Below are 19,888 nucleotides of genomic sequence, written 5' to 3' on the forward strand. Positions count from 1 at the left end.
GAAAAAGCAAGAAAATACAGATGAGAAAAGTATTTTGCCAATGAAACTGTAGGAAGAGAAGTAGCAGCTTTTTAGATTAGTACACAGTTACAGTGAGAATTATGCAACCTCTTACATATGTAGACTATGATGTGGGATCAGTGGACGACACAGGTGCTGGAAACTAAGTTGGTTTGTGGGCCTGGAAATCATCACATATTTTGCTTGTAGAAATCTTCAGGTGTCCTAACACAACACTGCTACAGCAATGAGGTCTATAAATGTTAAACACCCAGCTTTATCGCAAACTTTGCAAGTCCTGCCCAGACACTGAGTATCTGGCATTGCTCTCCTGTTCATTTAAATATGTCAGAAAACATTTAAACAGGAAGAGAAAAATCTCATACCTTCAAAACTAGCCAAAGAAGATAAGGAGTACAACAAAAGCTATATGAAAGCAAGGTTTGAGCAAGCAGTTTGACTCTAACCTGACTTTATCTACAGATGAATGCAAATTGGCATTCTCTCCTTGATAAATTAAATCAAGCCTTGATGAAACATACAAATCAATTAATTTGTGTGTTTAAGGCTTTTTGTATAAGCAATGTCAAACAAAACAGTGTATCCAGGCTCACTGTGTTCTTCATAAATCCTTTATCTTGTTCCAACTTGGAGGTATGCATTTTATGGGAATTGATGATTTGGAATAGGTTCATCATTCATTTCACTACAAAGAGAAGCAGGGGGTAGATAAGATAAATTGATATCTACAGGCATTCAACAAATTTTTAATGCACTTGATCAATTGTTTCCTTCACATTTTGTCTGCAATGCAGGGTGGTTGTGGTAGTTTACTGTCTTTAATAATATAAATATATTTAAAAAACAAAAAACAAACAAAAAAAAAACCACGTGGGTTTTTTCCCACATATTTTACTAGGTAGATATAGTTCATTTTAAAATGTTATGTTATTGTTAGAGGCCATAGAGACTGCATTTAAGCTGAGAAAAAGAAAGAATGGTATGCTCATATATATTCCCAGTGAATTTTCTGTTTGCATCACTCCATTTCTTCTTTACATCTCCTCTCAGCTGGATTTCTTCTAGTGTTATTAGGACACGAGGTTTGCTGAAGTGAACAGACATTAATAAGCTTTGCATTAGCCCCTTCTCTTCTGGGATAACATTATCCTACCTGAACTAGGCCATGTTTGCTTCAGCCAATGAGAGATGATCAAGGAGTAGCAGTGGTGCAGGAGATCACACAGGCAGGTTAGGCGACTGGGATTAATTAGCCTTCTGCAGAAACAGAACAGAGTATTTCAGGGACAGCATTTTGTAAGTACTGCTGTACTGCTCTGGGAGCAAGTCTGTATCTCTGAACAATGCCAGGCAAAGGTACTGGTGATTATTAGTTATTTCTAGCTCTAGCATTTTGCACATCGCATATGTCCACGAGGCCTTCTGAGGACCCTGCTTCCATAATAGTTTGTTTCACTTTTTGGAGCAAGGATAGCAAAGTACAGAAAATACTGAAAGCGCTAGGTTCTGTTTCTAATGGGAATTGGAATGGGAAATGATAAAAGGTATTTTAGGTAAATATTCATAATTATAACTTTGATCATTTCAAGTAATATTATTGTTTGATCAAAGAGGTAAGAAAGTGTGCTTTGCACAAAGAGAAAGCTCAGTTTCCCCTTTGAACTCCAAAGTTAACAATCTTTTTGAATAGTTTCAGCTCAACTACGTTAGCCATGTTCGAGTATGACTTGTTGGTAGGGATGTATATTTTCTGAAGCAGCACTGCTATGCTCATGATAGATTGTTGTTTGTGACTAAGAGATCATGTGGAGGAGGTACATACAGAGAAAAAATACTAATGTTTTCTTTTGAGCTACTTGTGTGTTGTGAAGGCATGAAAGTGCTGCTCACATCAATGACTACTTAAAGATTGATCTGCAAATAGTCTGTTCCTCTCAAATGTACTGAATGCATAACTTAAAAATAAATGTTTTTAAGTTTCCCTGCCATTTACTTGATACAGAGCATTGCATTATACATCCTGCCTAAATTGCACAAGTTTGGAAGGTGAACAGATATTCTTTCATAAGAATTCAACACCTTTCCTTTTTCTTTGTCACAAGATCTTCATTTAACTCATTTCATGACGCCCCCTGGCCAGACGTGCCAAACTGAAATGAATTTGATTCCATCAAATATTTTTTATCAACTTTACTTCATAAAGTCACATGGCTGAAAATAATGTCAAGAGTTCATTTAATTCATCTGAATGTTCTAGTGATAATCCTCCTGAAAAGCTGAGTAGTCTGCTCTGAAAGACTTTCCCATTGTCATCTTCCCAGGTTGCCTACCTTAGTCCTTCACAACCATTTCTGTTAGAAAGATCCTGTCTAAATATAACCTGAATCTTGCTTACTGCACACATTAACCTTCATCTTGACCACATAAAATATGGAGAACATATTCTTTTCTTTGTTAAAACAGCCCTTTGGAGACTAAGAGTCTATTTCGCTCTCAGAATTTTCCAGCTTGCTTTTTCCTTTAGAGCAATATTTTTTGTTTATCTTGTTATTTTTCATGGATTCTTGTCAGATGATAAACATTATTTTTTCATTCATTGCTGAAAAATGCCTGAAGGATTCCTGCTGAGGTTTTACCTTTGTTGAATGATAGAGAATGCCTTCATAAGTGGTGGGCTTTGTTGCTTTTGTGTACTGAAATGGTACCCGCTTGTGGAAGGACTCAGTCATAAATGATCTATGAAAATATCTTCTAGTTAAAAACAATTTTGAATTTGATCTTATTTTATCCTTTTCTGAAATTATTACGCGTTGGCAGCTTTCTTCAGAGTATCTTATGCCTGTGTTCCTGTCCATCAGTTTCTTTGTGGACCTATGTTGATCTGGAGCTTTGCTAACTGATTATTGTTCTCCCGAATGGCCTTATCTAGCACTTGAAAACTCCTTGGGTTTCTTTGGAGAAGCAAAGATTTAGGTAGATAACATACAACCAGTAATATATGTATGAGCTCTACCAGTAATCCAATAGTACTTTAAAATCAGCAGTGTGACCAAGGCAGTGAACAGAAGACTCTGAAAACTTCATTCCACAGAGTGATCATAGTCCCTGCAGATGATTTATTCCTCTCTGAGGCAAGGGCTGGAGGAGAGGAATAGCTCAAGGAGCACACAGGCCACTGGCATGTGATGCTTAGGGGCCTGACTTTCCTTTTTGCATTACTTAAGGTCTTTGTATTCTCCATGCAGCTGAAGAAATGTGTCTCAAGTGGCTCTGGAGTTCAATGGGGATGGAAATAGGATTTGAACTTTTGAATATAACCCCTAACTGAAATGACTTGCCAGTAGTTAAGTGAGCATATTTGTCATTTGTTGTTGGCCTTTTGGATATCTGCTCCTTCACCGCTTTGACTAATAACTGAAACATGACATGCATGCAAGGAGATGTTGGTTTTCTTTTCCAGTGTCACAGGTTAAGTCTGGTCTCAGGATAAAGCAACCCTAAAGATTTTTGTAGTGGGTAGCCCAGTTCTGCTTCAGCCTGTGATGCTGTGCCTAATGCTGAGCACCTTTTTCTAGCTACATCCACTCATCTTTTCTACTCTCTGTGTTTTTGACACTGTATGGGAACTGTTGAATCACAACCTGAACCATTGATTAATCACCTGAGGTAAGCACTGAGTCAGCCACAGGAGCTCAGGTAAAGGCAATTCAGCTGTGTGACTGGAAGGGGTGAAGCCTGTCTGTGCCTCTCTTAGACCCCATTTAAGGGCTGACTGCCACTGAGGAAGGTTCTCTTTTTGGAGATTGCTCCTTATGGAGGTTTTCTGTAAGCCTATGACATGGGTAAGCATTTTCATTTATTTTTGATTTTCCTTTTCCATTGTGGTAGTTTTTTTAGTTACATGATCTGTAAAATACCATGTTAACCATATCATTCTGTATATTTGCTGATTGTACAGATGCTCAGAATGGAGTGATGTTTGGAATAATGGGCAGGACAAATATTATGTGTGAGAAAGTTGGAGAAAGCACTGTAAGAAAAATAACGATGAGTTTTTATGAAGGAAACTTGCATCACATCCCACAGTCAGCAGGCACTCTGCTCATTTGCATGCTTTACTCTACACAGGTTGTTTCAATATGTACCTGGATCCCAGAGTTTTAAGAACACTTCTAGTACTTTGTGTCCACGTAGTCTAGTTGTGTGTTGTCTGAATTGGTTTTTCCTTGACATGAGAGTGAAGGTGCGCTCACAGCTACTTGTGTCATGAAGTATTTGATGGCCAGGTTAATATGACTTGCTTGCATTGGAACAGTTAAACCAATCACCAGATTTAGAGTCAGGAATAAATTAATCCCTGAGGTAGATTCAGTGTGGCCATTGGAGGTTTTATCTTGTCTTCTTAGCACAGGAAATACTGATTTGAGCTTCAGTATCTAACTACTTACTCTTAAAAATTGTCTACATCCTTCAGCAGTTGTCTTTGAGATGTCCTGTGATGCACAGTGCTTTTGGATCTTTATGGCGTTTGTAAAGGGATGCATAAGTAGTAGCTCTGAGCTTGTGGGAGGGGAAGCCAATGTTTTGTTGTTCCTCTGGGATTAGTTAGTACATGACCATAGCAATAACCCATGTGGCTGATGTTCTCATATCTGTGTCCTAGCTAGTAATTACAGTAATTCATTGGTCAAACGCGTGATAATGATTCCAACAGGACTATGAATGAGGAACTCTGAGTCTTTGTTATAGATGATTTTTAAAAAGGATAAACCTAAGATGTTTCTATAGCAAGTAACAGACAATTTCCTTAATATGAAAAGCTTTTATTTTTATGCAAGCTATGTGGTTTCTCTGGACGGGAATTCAAAGCAGTCGTGTTCTTCTCACTGAGTTCCTATGCAGGTGTTATAATGAAGTATGCTCCCAAACTACAGAAAAATATTTAAGGCTCTATTTTTAATCTTAGAATTTATAACTTGCTCCAGACTGTCCAAGTTTACTGCCTCGTGGGTTTTAAATCAATCATTAACAAATTTATTTATTTATTTTTTAAAGAAGGAATGAAGGACAAACTGAACTCTCTTGTTCCATCATGTGGCCAAACCTGCATAGTATTCCTCTTTTAACTGCACATTGGGAAAAAAAAACAAAACTGCCCCATCACTTTGCTCAGGTGTGAAGAGCATAAGAAGTAGAAAAGTTCTCACCAGACTTGAAGAAATCAAGGAGATTGGAAATGCTCAGAAACTGTACTTGTGAGGGTAGAAAGAATGTTACAGATCCTATTCTGTGTTTCCAGTGTTCCTGAAAAATGCTGGAGTAGGGTGAATAACGAGGGGAGCTGACTTGTTGCCAGACTCAAAAACTACTATTACAAAGGAAAACTTTCCTATTTTGAAGGGGACGTTCTCTGAAAATAAGCATGTTGCTGTGAAAGAATCTGAATATGTCATTTAGAAAACGCTGGTATGAGATAGGCTAGATTTACTAACTCTGAATAACTGACAGTGGGCATATGGAAATATAGGAAATACATGGGCCTGGTCCTCAGTGCATAACCATGATAGGGTTTCAGAACTGACCATTTGTCTTGAAATATACAAAAAAACAATCTCTCTGACTTGGGTCTGGGTGCAACCGTGGTGCCAAAGCAGGTCTGGAGGGATTTGGCAGTCCCCTTCCTCTTACAGATCTATCCCTGTACCATGGACCAGGACTTCTCAAACCATTTTACGTCCAAATCCAAACAGCGCTAAATCAGGAGTTATGCTTTCCAACTTTCTCCCTCATTGCAGGGCAGATCTTGTATGGGAGCAAGGAGTAAATACAGCTCTTTGCAAGCTGCTGCACTGTGTCAGTATATGCTCTTTGGCAGAAGGAAGCCCAGGACCTCTTGGTGCAGGATCACTGTCTGCACAAGCCACTTCTAGAGGAGGTCCCTTCATCATTGATGTGGCTTTGTGTCTCAAACGTTTGCTTTTATTCAGATGAAAATTAGTTCCTGTTGTAGCACCAAGGACTGTAATGTGAAGGTCATAAATTAGCATTTTATCATGCTTACTTGCCATCCTTTACCTCATAAAAACTCAATTTCTTTATAATGCTTCCCTTTATTTTAGCAACACTCTTCCCTTCAATAGACCCAGGTTTTACCATCACAATATCGTATCTTATTCCCTGAAGCATTTATGGAGCATGAGTCACAGGTTTAATGGATCAGGAACACAGTTATTCTTATAATGTTAAAACTTTGATGGACAGCACTTGGATTTTCTTTTTTTTTATTCCTGTTTTATTGTAAACAATGAATTGCAATACATAAAATATTTTTAAAATCTCCAAATGCAATCAGAGCAGAATTCTCCTTTCAGCCTCATTTTAGAATCTCAAACTTCTCTGATGTTTTGCTTGAATCTCTTGCTGTGTGAGAAGTGCCTCGGCATGAAGCACTGATCTCCTAGCAGGAAGTGTGAATTCCCTGCTGGGATTTGTATTTTGGGGGCATGTTAATCCAGTATACTGTGTAATCTAACAGTTTGTTTCCATGTGAATGTAGAACTCAGTTGGTCAGCTGAAGAAGTTTCCTAATGTGTTTTGTGCTAATATAGGATCAAACTAGCTGACACACGATTCTCTGGTTCTGTGACACAGTAATTTCCTTTACTGTGTGCGAATACATGGCTCTGAAGTGGAAATTTTACTTGTAGGTTTTTCAATGAATATTTCTTCTCAAATTATGAGCTAGGCAAGTTGAACTTGTGACATCACGTGATAATGAGCAAAATCCTTCAGTTAATGAAGTAAAGAGAACGTGTTAAGTGAAGCAAATGACTCGTGCAAATGATGTAATCCAATTTTCAAACACATATGTACATCTTATTTTTTTAAGATTGTATCCTGTGTAGAAATCTTCCAGGTATGTTATTCAGAAGAGTGGTATGAAATGGGTTAAAGACAACTCCCTAAATATAGGACAAAAGCCTATTTACCTGAAGTTGATTGTATAGTTATCATTTCAAGGACGTTTTTATGTCTGTTTGTTTGCTTGCTCTACTGCATATCATTAATAATAACTGGTAATTTAAGTATACAGAAGCTTTTTTATTTTTTGACTTCTTACAGTTAAAATCAATTATTTTCTGAATTTTCCTTGGGAGATCAATGGACGGTGTAAGCCTACCAGTGTAGCTGCAGTCATGACATATTCCTTAACAAATGAAGTTAATAAGTATGCACTGATACATCAAGATTTTCCCTAAGGAGGCAGCCCCATGCTGTATCCCATTTTCTGTATGTATTGCCTGCATGATTGAATGTTGCATTACTCCTTAGGTTTGCAGGGATCAATTCAAGTATGTATGATAAATACCACAGATAATGCATAGCCATGGACAATATTTTACCACCTGAAGGATATCTACCAGCTAGTGAAGGGCTGGGGAAGTTAAATAGAAAGCCAAACCCAGAGGAAACTTTAAAATAATTTAAGAGCATTACATACATTCATCCGTGTACTCAGAAGACATTTATTTTTCCCCACATGCCTCCTGATATAGTTTAGAGAGACAGTTCATTCTGGCTAACTAGGTGAATCCATCTCAAAGGAGGTGGATATTGTTTATGAGTAAAAACTCCTTATGTGCACAGCCTTCTCCTCTGAGAAAGCCATTGGCAGCTTCCAGAAGGAAGATATTCCTGGAGTGTTGTGGTGCTAAAGAGGAGTGGGAGCAGAGAAGGGTTTCTATGTTCTGGTTACAAATGAGAAATTTAAAGAAGAAGCACCTAACCTGACCCAGTACTGAGAGCATATTCAAATCAGTTTGACAGATTTCACTGCTTTAAGTTTTAACAGGCAGACAGAAACCTCTGACTTCTGCTTCTCTGGGGGCAGTGACTATGAACGTGGTGGATCACATTATACAAAGCAAGCAATTCTGCTTCAGTTGATGGCTCAATGTAGTGAGGTTTCTTAATAAGCTTTAGAAGAAAGGAATGATAAGACTAGAAAAAGAAATTCTGTTATCCTACCCCTCCCCATCTCAATATGATTTATTTTATGGTCTTTTCAACCCTGTTTCCCCATTTGACTATCTGCAGATGAACCCAATTCTTGTTTAAAAATGAAAGTGTTGCCTTGCCAGCCAGCAGCTCATGGACAGAAAAAACTATTGTAGTTTTCATGTCTCATTAACTTTGTAAATGTAAGCATCTGGGCCTTTTCATAGTGAAGTTTGGGGGAATCTTTTAACAATCCTCTTTATTTTTCTTTTTGCTTTGGCTAAAAATTTGAGACTGGGATTTATTTCTTCTCTTATCCAATTGAAAAACGTGCTGCAGTTCCCTTTCAAATGATCTTTAAAGGTATACATTCCATGCTTGAGATCCATTGACAGCACAGCATTCCATAAATGTATATGTGTATATATGTATGAGAAAGTTGTTTGTAGTATGGCTGTTCATAGCAGGGAGCAAAAGATTGTGGCTGGTTGGCTCAAGTAACTAACCTATCATTTACTGCATAAAATATTGGGAAGTAATACTTCCATACAGTCCAATAAGATGGTCAGATCTATTACTTGTAATTTTCTGTTCCCTTACTGCAGAATTTCATTTGTAACGAACCTTTGTTTCACCACTTGAGCGGCTCTGCCTTCAGATGGCAGTAACTGGAACAGTAGTGTAACACAACTGGAAAGCTCATCAATATGTCAGCTAGCCTTAGACTTGGGAAGCATTCTTCTGTTCTGCTGCCTTTCCACAATTGTAGTGTATAGGGAACACAGCAATCCTCTGGAATTTATGCATCAATCCACACACCCACATCAACTCACTCATCAAACACTCTGAAAGAAAGAACCAACTTAATATAGCTGCTGCAGGTGTCTGAAGAAACTCACATGCCTAAATTATTGATATGGAACTGTAGACCTTTATGTAAAATAGACACACATACATTTTTAAGGTTTATTCTAACTGCTAAATATTAATGTTTTTTGATGTCTTTTTTCTTTCTTTTTTTTTTTAAAGTAAAAAGGTGTCTTTATCAACTTAGCTGTAGTTATAGAATCCTGGATGCATGAAGTTAACAGTTTTGTAGTCCCAAAACTCAACCCTTAGAATAGGAGAAGAGGCCCAAACTCTACTTTTCCAGCCACAGCACCAAATGAAGAGGGCATGAAGTCATTTACAGAGTTTTTAAGTGGTCTGCTTGCACAGATGGAAAATAAGGCATGTTACAAACATCATTTCCAAAGGGGAATGAGTCTTGCTGTCTCTCCAAGTGTAGTGGCACTTTTAATACTCCCCTACCTATAAAATTGGTTTGGATCCATTCAGAGAAAGAACAGTCAGATTCTTTGAGTTTAGCAATTGTCAGGGACCCATAGCTCTAATCAGATGACAGATAACTCTAACCAAGATGACATTATTCCTCAACAGGTTCTGCAGTTTGTAGCAATGGTTTCAGAGTATTCTAGCCAAAATTTTTTTCTAATACAATTAACACTGTTATCCATTTGTCCCTGGAATGTTTTCCTACATTGTACTGTCTACTCATCTTGTGGGTATTTTTTACTGCAGTGTCTAGTTAATTAGCACTTGGTCTATCTTTCTGATACTTTGATTCCAGTCTCATTACATTATGCAAATCTGCATCTTGCTGAATCTGCTGCGGTTTAGGCCACATGCTGAAATAATCAAAATCCCTCTGCATCCCATTGTTGTTGTCCTCTGTCTTTCTGGTTTTTATTAATTTCTGTGCATGTGCTCGTGTATGTGCATGTGCACTTCCTAATTTAAAAGCAGTTGAAACCATAACTTCAGTTCTCATACAAATGGTAACACTGCCATTCTGAGTAGATGACATGAAATGACCAGGTTTATTTCCTAGGTATTTTTGCCTGAGTCTCCTGTTTTGCAGTATATTTGTGAGTCTAGTACTGTGTACCTTTTCCCTTTATTTGTGCCATTCTTTTTTGTTCAGGACAGAAATATCTGAAATGGACTGTGGACTTTATCTTGTGAACTGAAGTAAGAAAGTTATTATTTCAGGATTTGTGAATTAAGCTGAATGATAAACCTTAATCTTGGAGCTTGAAAATTGGGCTTAAATAAGCAACTCGGGGAGCACAGACACATGCTGTCACTCTATCATCTGAATACAGTAAGAATGAGAAGAAATAATAAATAATGTGATGATTTACAGTAAGATCTTTAGTGTGCTGGGAATGTTCAAAGTACCTGAAGAAATAAATTCCTTGCTCAAGGTTATTTTCCGTGAAAAAAATCATACAAAGAAACTCACAGAGAACTGTAATTGAAAGAGGAAAATACAGGGGAATTTTTAGAAAAACAAACTGCATGACTGATTACAGACAATGAGGCAATGTGACCAGCAAAGACAGCAAGGTATGTGCTCCTTGCCTCTATCCAAGTAACATATTGGCAGCAAAGGATGAAGCCATATCGCCTGCAATGGGTCCATTGGCAGGACAAGCCAAGACCCAATATCACCAATAGGTCTACTCAAGTCCCCCCCCCACCCTGTTCCTCTGCTGTTCCATGGGATCTCTTTGATACAGGGGCAAGTCAGCCCCTTTCCTTTCTTAACTACATCTGCTCTTGGTCAGCCAGCTTGAGCAGGGGTTTTCTGCCAACCTCATCCATTCCTGTGAAAACAGGTTTTTAGCAGTCTAGTGAACTGTAGGAAATTCCAGCCAGAAAGGGTCATGCTGGAAGCTCTTTCCAGGTAGAAAAAAAAATGTCATAGTCAGTGTGATTCACTTGGGTGCAGTCAGGAAAAACATTTGGCATTGGTAAAGGCAACTTGTTTTCCATATGTGAAATGAGGGCCAAGCTGACTTTTGTCTTTTTTTTTTTTACTGTACCTGTTATGCAATGAACTGTTAGTTATCATACTCTCTAGACCCTCATAATATTGAAGTAGTATTCTACTTCTCCCTTTGAGCTGCTCTGAGAGAAACAGCATTTTGAAAGAAAAGATTAAACAGCTTTCATTTTCTTAGTTGTCTTACTAGATCCTCTATAAACAGAATGGATCACAATGCTAATTTCAACAAGACACTTTACTTGGTGAGATTAAAGAGGAAGTGTTGCTGGGAGAGGAGATTTTTCGCTCATCTCTCCTTTCTAGAAAAGCTGGAGGGCACAATTAAATGGATAAAATGGAGTGAAATGACACAAAGTATGCTACATGTTTGAGATTTGCAGTGATCTGTGATGATAAAAGCAACAAGTTCAGTGGCAGTCAGACAAAAAAATGATCATTTTTAATTCTCTGAACTGATATGACAGGTTACCCATCTCCACAGCAGATAATTCAGGCATTTCAAAGCACGGATAATTCAGGCATTTCAAAGCAAAATGCATCTTATGCTATCTCAGCACAGGAGAACTGAAATTTGAATCCAAACAAGAACTCATAAGGTCACTCTGAGTTGGTCACGAGTAAATGAGGGTGAGATTTGATAGGATGCATGTACTGTCTGTGAGATTTGGTTTGAGAAGCACAAGTTTGGTTTCTGTCTCTTACATCTTTCTCGGATGTCATGGAGTCACTGAGGTTGGAGGAGGCTCATCTTGTCCATCTGTCCACCTACCACCAGTATTTTCCCCACTAAACAGTGTCGCTTAGTACAACATCTAAGTGTTTCTTGAATACAATCCTCAAGATTTTAAAATAATTTTAGAAGAGTTCTTACTTATGATCTCCACAATAGCTTTACTATGGCTAAACCATAATAAAAGCTTCATAGGTAACAAAACCAGAGCAATTTCCTAATATGCTGTAGGCAGGGGACGCATTAAGCTGGAGATTTTATCTGATTTTATTAACCTTTATTATTGTCCTAATGCACATACCTAGTGAAGCAAATTTTCAGGGAGTACAGTGTTTGCTTTTCATGTTGTCTTTCACACAAAGGGAGGTCACTGTAAATCTCCTTCATCTTTCAGACTGATATAAAGAGGAATTCAAGTCCAGGTGCCTTTGTACCTTAGATGTCAAAAGGGACGAATGTGGCAGTCATTACTGGCCACCTAGCACATTTCTGGGGCATGCTTTTGACTTTTACTTATGATCTCTAAATCACTGAGCAGAATATTTTTTGTGAACTATCTCGTTCCTTATTTCAAACCTATTTCAAAGAGAAGAACAAGTATCCAGGGGAAAAAGGTGCCATTTACTTACTGTTATTTTCCTGACTTTTTTTCTCGTGGGTGCCCTTTCATGTGGGACTTCATCTCTCCTCTCTATGATTACATAAAGCACAGTTACATTCCAGATGTGTTACAAATAACAATTACTTGTAAGGAATACAAAATCTCAGGACAGATGCAAATAATACCTGAGCAGTTACTGAGAGTCATTAGGCATCAGCAAGCATAGGATAGAGCCATGGAAAATGTTTAATTCTCTTTCCATAGTCAAAGGCATGGTTTTATACAGCAAAAGCTAATCTGATGCTGAACTGTGGTGAATACCCATGACTTCTTTAGAAGTGATTTTCAAGGATAAGAATCAGAGTCCACTTTCAGGCACTGTCACCCTGTTGTTTTCAGTGATGTTCTGCAACAATGAACTTGAAAGAGATGTAATTGCTGACAGTACAACTGACAGTATGAATTTGCTGCCATGGTCTGGGCAAGATTCCTGTTGTGATGAACAGTTTCTCATCATGGGAGATGAGAGCAAAACAGAAGAGGCAAATGAACTCTTGGCCAACTTGCTTCTTGAGTGAAACTGGGATTCTGACAGAAGCAGTTAATTAGGGAATCATTTATGCACTGATTATCAGCACTGACTGCCTAAAAACACAACACAGCACTTGTACTGAAGGAAGCAGAATGCAACTTTATAGTATACTTGTGTTGTCAATTACCTGCCTAATAGGCTTATAATTGAAACTGCTATTATCATGTAGTTTCCATAATAAGCAATAAACATTGTAAAATAATTCATGAAACCCCTCCAAGTCTATGGAGAGCATGCATAAATCATATAATCAACAACAGCTTACTTTGTGAATCCCAAAAATTGATTAAAAATAATGACACTTCCCCAAGGAACTCTTCATAGAAGCATCTCTAAAATTCAGGAACATTTGGATGAGATTCTGGATTTTGAAATGATGGCATTAATTCAGGAGTTTTAAGATCTAATCTCGAGCTTGTCAATTCAAAGACAAGGTAAAACAAGAAACAGCTTAGGATGTAGAGTTGTTAACGCCTGCTGCTGATTAGAGAACTGAAGTTTTAGCATTGTGCTCACAAATGTAGCCACTGACTGTAATTAACACAAAAAAATTCCTTGAGGGAAATTGTTTCCTATGTGCTTCAGGCTTCTATGATTAACATATCCTTTTCAAGGTTTCTGATGTAAGATTTCCTTTAAGGTACATAGATCTATAACAAAATGCCTCAACTGAGAGAGGCAAACCTGAAATGAAGTAGTATTCTGGAGTAGTATTTGAGAGCTGCAGCCTTATCATTTTATTTCTGTGATTGTTGTACCTGTGGCCGCTTCTATCCACCTCTTCCTTTTCCTGCACTGCTCTGTTCCAACAATGACCTTCAAAGGCAATTTTTCTCCTGTTAATTGAGAAATGAACCGCAGATTTTCCTCCTGGTAGAAACTTTTCCGGCCATGAAGATAAGAATTATTTTCACTTATGAACCAGTAGGTGGAGTGAGCATTTTAATGTCACTAAGAACATGCATAGATAATACCTTCAGGGAGCAGAGAAAAGGAAACATTCTTATCTCTCAGACAAATGTTAAGAAGAAATCCTGACCTTTCTTGGTTTATATGAATGATTTAACTAGCCCCTTCCCACGCCATACAGCAGCTGACTTAGCTGCAAGATAAACTCGAGCCATTTTTCTCATGAAAAACCTAATGAGTTAGTTCCTAACTACTTGAAAGTAATCCCGATGAAACAGCGTGACCTCTTTTACTTTCTTCACTCTATTTTAATACCTTCATTTATGTGCAGAGATTTGATTTTATAGAATATTCAGTCTTTCTCAAAAATGTGAGATTTCCCCCATCGCCACCCTTGCTACCTCTCCCAGTCCTTATGATTAAACAGAATGCCTTATTCTGCCTTGGTCTAATTTGTATAATAAATTAGACATTTCACTTTAGATTCTTAAATGATAGTTGAGACAGTTAGCAAGTTCTGCTTCTTACTGCACAACTAATTCTTAACTTCAAATAACTCCTGGGTGTGTATATTAGGCTTTGATTTTTCCTATTTCTACTAATAAAATGTCCTATATAATTCTCCTCCCTATAAAATCATAACAGTTTTATTTCATTTCTGTCCCATATAATGTAAGTCAGTGTCCCACCAGTGACCACATCCCTATATCAAGGACATTCATGTGGGATTTGCCTATTTACAACTCATTTAGATCCAATCGAATTCTCAATATTAGTTTCTTCTGTAGTCCTGTAGATGACAGGGCCATGTGCGGACCTCTCGGTGGGCTCTCTGTGGAGGTGTGATAATCAGGTTGTTGTCCTTGGCTTCCAATGCCTTCCTTCCCCTGGCTTCTCAAGTATTTTGTCCTCAGGGACTCAATCAACAGCAAAGAAAATTAAGACAGAAAAAAGTCTAAACAGAGCTAGCTGTCCATAAAGAAGCCGAGTGCTCAGATAAGTGTTTGACAATGTCCTTCTCCACATCTCCTCAGCAGGATGTGATTTACTGTGTTCACAGCAGATCTCATATGAGCTGTGCACCAGAAGTTTTCATCTCTTAAAACACAAACACCTTCCATTTTATGCATCCAGCTTGGAAACTTATGTTGCTAACTCTCCTGTCAGCTTACAGCTCCTATTGTCTTTCTTTATATATGCAAAAATGCTTCTCTTCCCCAGACATATAGCAGAAGCTAGGAGAGAATCCCCCTGGGGTTAGGGCAGCAGCCTGCTGTCTTCCCGGTGAAGTGGGGTGTGTCCTTTTGGGGGGCAAGTTGCTTTCAAAAGGGCAAGATATACCCTGAGCAGGAGCAGTGCAGGCATTCTCTGAGCATCATGAAAAGCAAATGTTCTGCATAATCTGATACAAACACATCACAGTGTCACAAAATGTTTGCTTAAATTCTTGATATTTCAAGGCTTTCCACAGTACATATTTGCACGACCAAAGACTATCTGGACCCTGATCTTGGCTGGGTTTTGCTCTGCTGGTTTAATTTCATTATTAATCTTGTTTGTTCTAGGCTTTTATTTGACTATTGTCTGCCAAGTTCTGATGCAAAAGTGAAAAGCTGGAGTAAGTTCACCCTTTGGCTTAGTCCTTTTGTGGCGCTCACCTCTCTCACCTGTGCTAAGCAAGGGTGTGGACTCTATTGTCCTGAGAAGTCCAGGCTGTGCAGCTGAACCGAGATCTACAGCTTCATTGTTCAGTGGGTAGAAATTCTACCTGCTGAGAAGCAGTAATTTGCTTTTGTGGCCTGGTTGTCAGAAAACTTAGTTTCAGAAAGGTTTATTCTGAGAAAATAGATGAAGGAGAAGGTGAGAGGTAGATGAAGACCTGCAGAGATCTGACCTGCCTTAGATGACAGCTTTGCATCTGTGTTCCTACAATAGTGAGTGCTTTGCTCCTGGCCATGCTGCTCTTTGTCCTGTGCTGCCCTGAGAAGCACAGCTGCCTTATTTAGCTCATTTAAACTTTTCCCAGTAAATCAGCTGCTGTTGCTCTTCTTTTTGAATGCTCATCTATCGATATGTCTCTGCACTGGACTGAATGTAATATTCCAGGTGCAGTCACAGCCAAGCTGTACAGAGGAAAATTACTGGCTCTTTTTTCACTCCGTAATGTAATCTCTCTCTGCCTGTAGCCTAAGATTACATTGCCTTTCCTTTTGCTGCTGTATTACATTGCAAATTTGTCTGTGATTTCTCTATTGCTAGCCCTCAGTCTCCTTCAACAGTACAGTTTCATTCCATTGAACATAGCATTAATTTGTTGGTGTTTATAGACCAGTGAGGGCTATTGTGCGAGAAGCTGGAGCTGAGCTGACCGTGTGGAGACAACATAATATCGATGGCAGGCAGACAAAGAGAAAATTGACAATTCAAAAACTGAAGGGAATGGATGAACAAGAGACAGAGTTTCATTTCTGTGGTGCACCAAAAAGGATTTAAAAAATTGCCTGTGGCTTAATTGTAGTGATCTGATGCGACACCAGAGCAAAATCTAAAGCACAGTAAATTATTCATTTTGAACATTACCAATGTATTTTGTTGAAAGTCTTGAGATTTTTCCTTTTTTTCTGACTTGCTCTCTTTTATTCTAATGTAGTAACTTAAAAAATATTTCGAAGGACAAATGTTTTAACATTAAAAACCTTCGGTTTTCATTCAACAAGAGAGAATCAAAGAAAAGTAATAATGTGTACAGAGAAAACAGGAGATGGAAAAAAGTAGAGAAAAGGAAGGATTTGTAGTTTCAGGAAAAGAGAATGAGGGATAATATGTGAGAAAATGGGAATGAAACAGAAATCATTGACCATCAATTCCCACACGGTTTTTGAGAACAGAGATTTCTATGTGCCCAGATGCCAAACGCTTCCACTATAAGAAAAAGAAAAAAAAAAAAAAAAAAAAAAAAAAGAACAAAAAGCTTAGTTAGAGGGAGCTGCGTGTCAGGCTGATGTCTCTTCACAGAAGATACAGAGGTGATCAGACTCCCAGTGTCTGAGAAATGGCTGGTGAGTTGGGATGGTTTATTTACAGTAATGCAGTTGCATTGTAGGTCATGGAAGAAAAGGATAAATTACACAGAAAATCCTCTTCCTTCCCAATAAATTCTGCAGCTTGCTGGCAGTAGCACTCGGGGTACTGGTGTGAATACCTGGGCCATGCACCAAAGATGTCAAAAGACAGTGCCTCAGATAATCATGCAAAGAACATCCAGCAAGTAGGTTCAAGTTCCCTGAAGAATCAATTCTCCAGAGCTCTGCTTTCTTTTTGATCCTGTCAGGAACAGCATCCACCCTTCTTCAGGGTTTTGTAGCAGAACAGACATGCAATTCTTCATCCCTTAAAGACAAGACCTCTTAACTGATATGCAGGCATCGCTCATTTTAGTTGTGGATCTTGGTTTGCACAGGAAGACAACAATCATACCAGCTCTTCAGCTCTAGGCTATAATGTGAACCTGGTTTGGCTTAACTAACTTGTCAGTCCTTACACAGAACTGGAGCTCCTTCCCTGAGAAGTGGGTCAAAAACAGAAAGATATTTCAAGGTCCAGGATATTTTCCATATCCTCTTTTTTAATCCTTATGCCAGTTTTGTTGAAACTGCTGTTTTCCAGGAACACTGCTTTCAAAATATTTATCACGTGCTTTGCATTGCCAGAAGTCATGTGGCAAGTGACCACTGACCTCCCTAATGCCACCCAGCTGGCAACAGAAATAAGCAGTAGCTGTTCTTTGTTTGGCCTTTTCCTTTTCATATTAAAACTCAATCGCAGTAATTGCCTGATCCTTTTTATTTCCAAAAGAAAGCTGACTTCCAGAATAACCCTTCTGTATTACTCAGAGTTATATCAGAGTTGTCATGCTGCCAGAAAGGTTCACCATTCCCCAGTTCAAACTAGAACAAACATTAGCATGGTGTGAGGTTCTGGGTTCTTTCTTTTTTTACTGTGACAAGATTAAACCCTACCTTTGCTAATGACTGATAACCTAGGAATCACTGCCTTGCTGGATGCCAACAAATGCCATCAGACCACTACTTACCTCATCAGGACCTACTATTCAAACACTGCAGACTCATGCTCGTGATTCCAGCATGAAAAGCTACAGCTGCAGATTTCTGTAGGATCAACCTTTATTAACCTCCCACAGAGAACATGCATTTGCATGGCAGAATCTCTCCTCTCTGTCACTGAATAAGTCCACTTTCTGTAGTGACATACTGACCATGAATAATACTATCCTTTTACTTTCCTTTAACTGACTCTGTGCCTGAAACAAGTCTCCCTTGTGTCTCTTCTGTGGATGCATTGCCAAGAAGAGTACTTTTGCCAAGAGATATCAAACCAGATGATCTGAAGCTTTTGATTAAAACAAACTTAGAATCAGCTAGCCTTAATAACTAAATGGTTATTTTAGTGGTTATTATGCTGTTACAGTGAGACATCTCATCAGAGAGGCAGATTGCATGAATCAAAGTAATTGTATGTTGTAGAGACTGGCGATGATATCTTTGTCTGCATTTGTTACGCAAACTTCATTTTTCTGAGCTGTTGTGTGAAATACAGAGTGAGAGAACATCTCGGTTGTAGCTGAGGCACTCTGAGTGAAGACTTCCTGTTTAACTTCTTCACTACCAGCAGTTCTCGCCTCAGTGACTATAAATACTGACTCGCAGAAAAATAAAAATTGAAATTAGAAAGGCTATAAAGCATTAAAATATTTTATTGTGCGATTGAAAATTTAGAAAAGGGACAAGTTTAGGTGTCCAAAATCTTAGATTCACCCCCAAAAAGCAGTTTAGTTTCAGTTCTCATCTGCTTCAATTGAATTCCCAGTTGAAACTTCTTTGCTTATGTCTTACAGGTTACAGTCAGGACATGAGCCTTGCCTCAGGCTATGGCATCCAACTCGCTCAGACTCCTGGAAGCCCATCAGGGTCTGTTTGCAAGGCAGTCTGCTGTGTGGCTGTTTGGCTGTTGCACAAAGGAGAAACGGGCATTCCTAAAATTCACTTTGGCAAGAAACCAGGCAGAGATCTGTGGGACTTTATAAAAATGGATTCCACCAGGTAAATAATTCAGGTTTTAACAAATCGTTCTTTTCTGATAACAGCTTCCCAACCTGATCAGTCTTGCAGTATTTCACACACGGCTTTCTAAAATCTTTTTAAGGCTGCATATCTGCCAAACTGACATTCAGCTGTCCAAACTGCAGTGTTTCATAAAGGTCCAGCTACCAAATGATGTACTGTGGAACAGATGCCCAGTCAGCATTGGTAAGTTTGATTGTATTTCCCCTATTCAGATATTTATCAGACTGTAGCATCAATATAGTAATATCCATCAGTGTATATAACGTCTTTTAGTTAGGGTTGACAAAACTTTACAAATATTAGGAAATTCTTACAAACTTCTAAGATTGTGGGGTAGATATTTGTTATCACAGGAAGCCTTAACACAACATGATTGTTTAATTTTAAGGGGATGTGAATATAGTCTAGAGAAATTAACTAAAATATAACTAGAAAAAAGTACTAAAAGTTCTCCTGAGTGTTCTTTCCTTCCATGTTTTCTAATATTTTTGGAAAATGTTAAAGGTCTTGTTGAATTCTGGATCAAATACAGCATGAGCTGTAACTTTCTTTCCAAGCATTTCAGTTCTCTTTGTTAAATAATGGATCTGAGCGAACCAAACCTCTCTCATGTGAAGATGTTGAAATTAGATGTAGTCCCTTATGGTTCATGTTCAGGCAAACTTAATGGCAATATAAAGCTAATACTGAAATTAACTTAGAGGAGAATATTTATTTTAGTCTATATATTTATGATTGGACTGATTTCTTTTGCAGCTAGAGGAAAGAAAGTAGGTGGTGCTTTTCTTCATTTCTGGGTCTTTATATTCAATCCACAATATGCAGTGTTGCAAGATGGATATTTATAATTACTCTGATTTCATTAGCTAAAAAGCCAGAATTAGATAGTAAAAATTAGATTTTAATGAACAATTTCAACATGAGGAAGCTATGAATTGGTGTCTTGAGGATATCGTCACAACTTAGAAATGAGGCAAATTAGAAGAGTCCAAAAGGAAAGAAAATAAAAGACAAGGTTGAGAGGAGATTAAAATAACTTCAA

The 19,888-nt window shown here is 38.2% G+C and overlaps 1 long non-coding RNA gene across 1 annotated transcript in view; it reads left to right on the top strand.

Annotated features, from left to right (window-relative positions):
• Positions 1-19,888, top strand: part of LOC107316053 (uncharacterized) — a 238,372-nt gene that overhangs the window by 207,709 nt on the left and 10,775 nt on the right. The window contains exons 4-5 of the long non-coding RNA XR_004307777.2: positions 18,618-18,822; positions 18,926-19,029. This is a non-coding gene — a long non-coding RNA (uncharacterized LOC107316053). The remainder of the gene's footprint in view (positions 1-18,617; positions 18,823-18,925; positions 19,030-19,888) is intronic.

This window comes from Coturnix japonica, chromosome 8 (assembly GCF_054131305.1).
Source record: "Coturnix japonica strain WE chromosome 8, WE-NBRP24, whole genome shotgun sequence".
NCBI classification, from domain to species: Eukaryota; Metazoa; Chordata; class Aves; order Galliformes; family Phasianidae; genus Coturnix; species Coturnix japonica.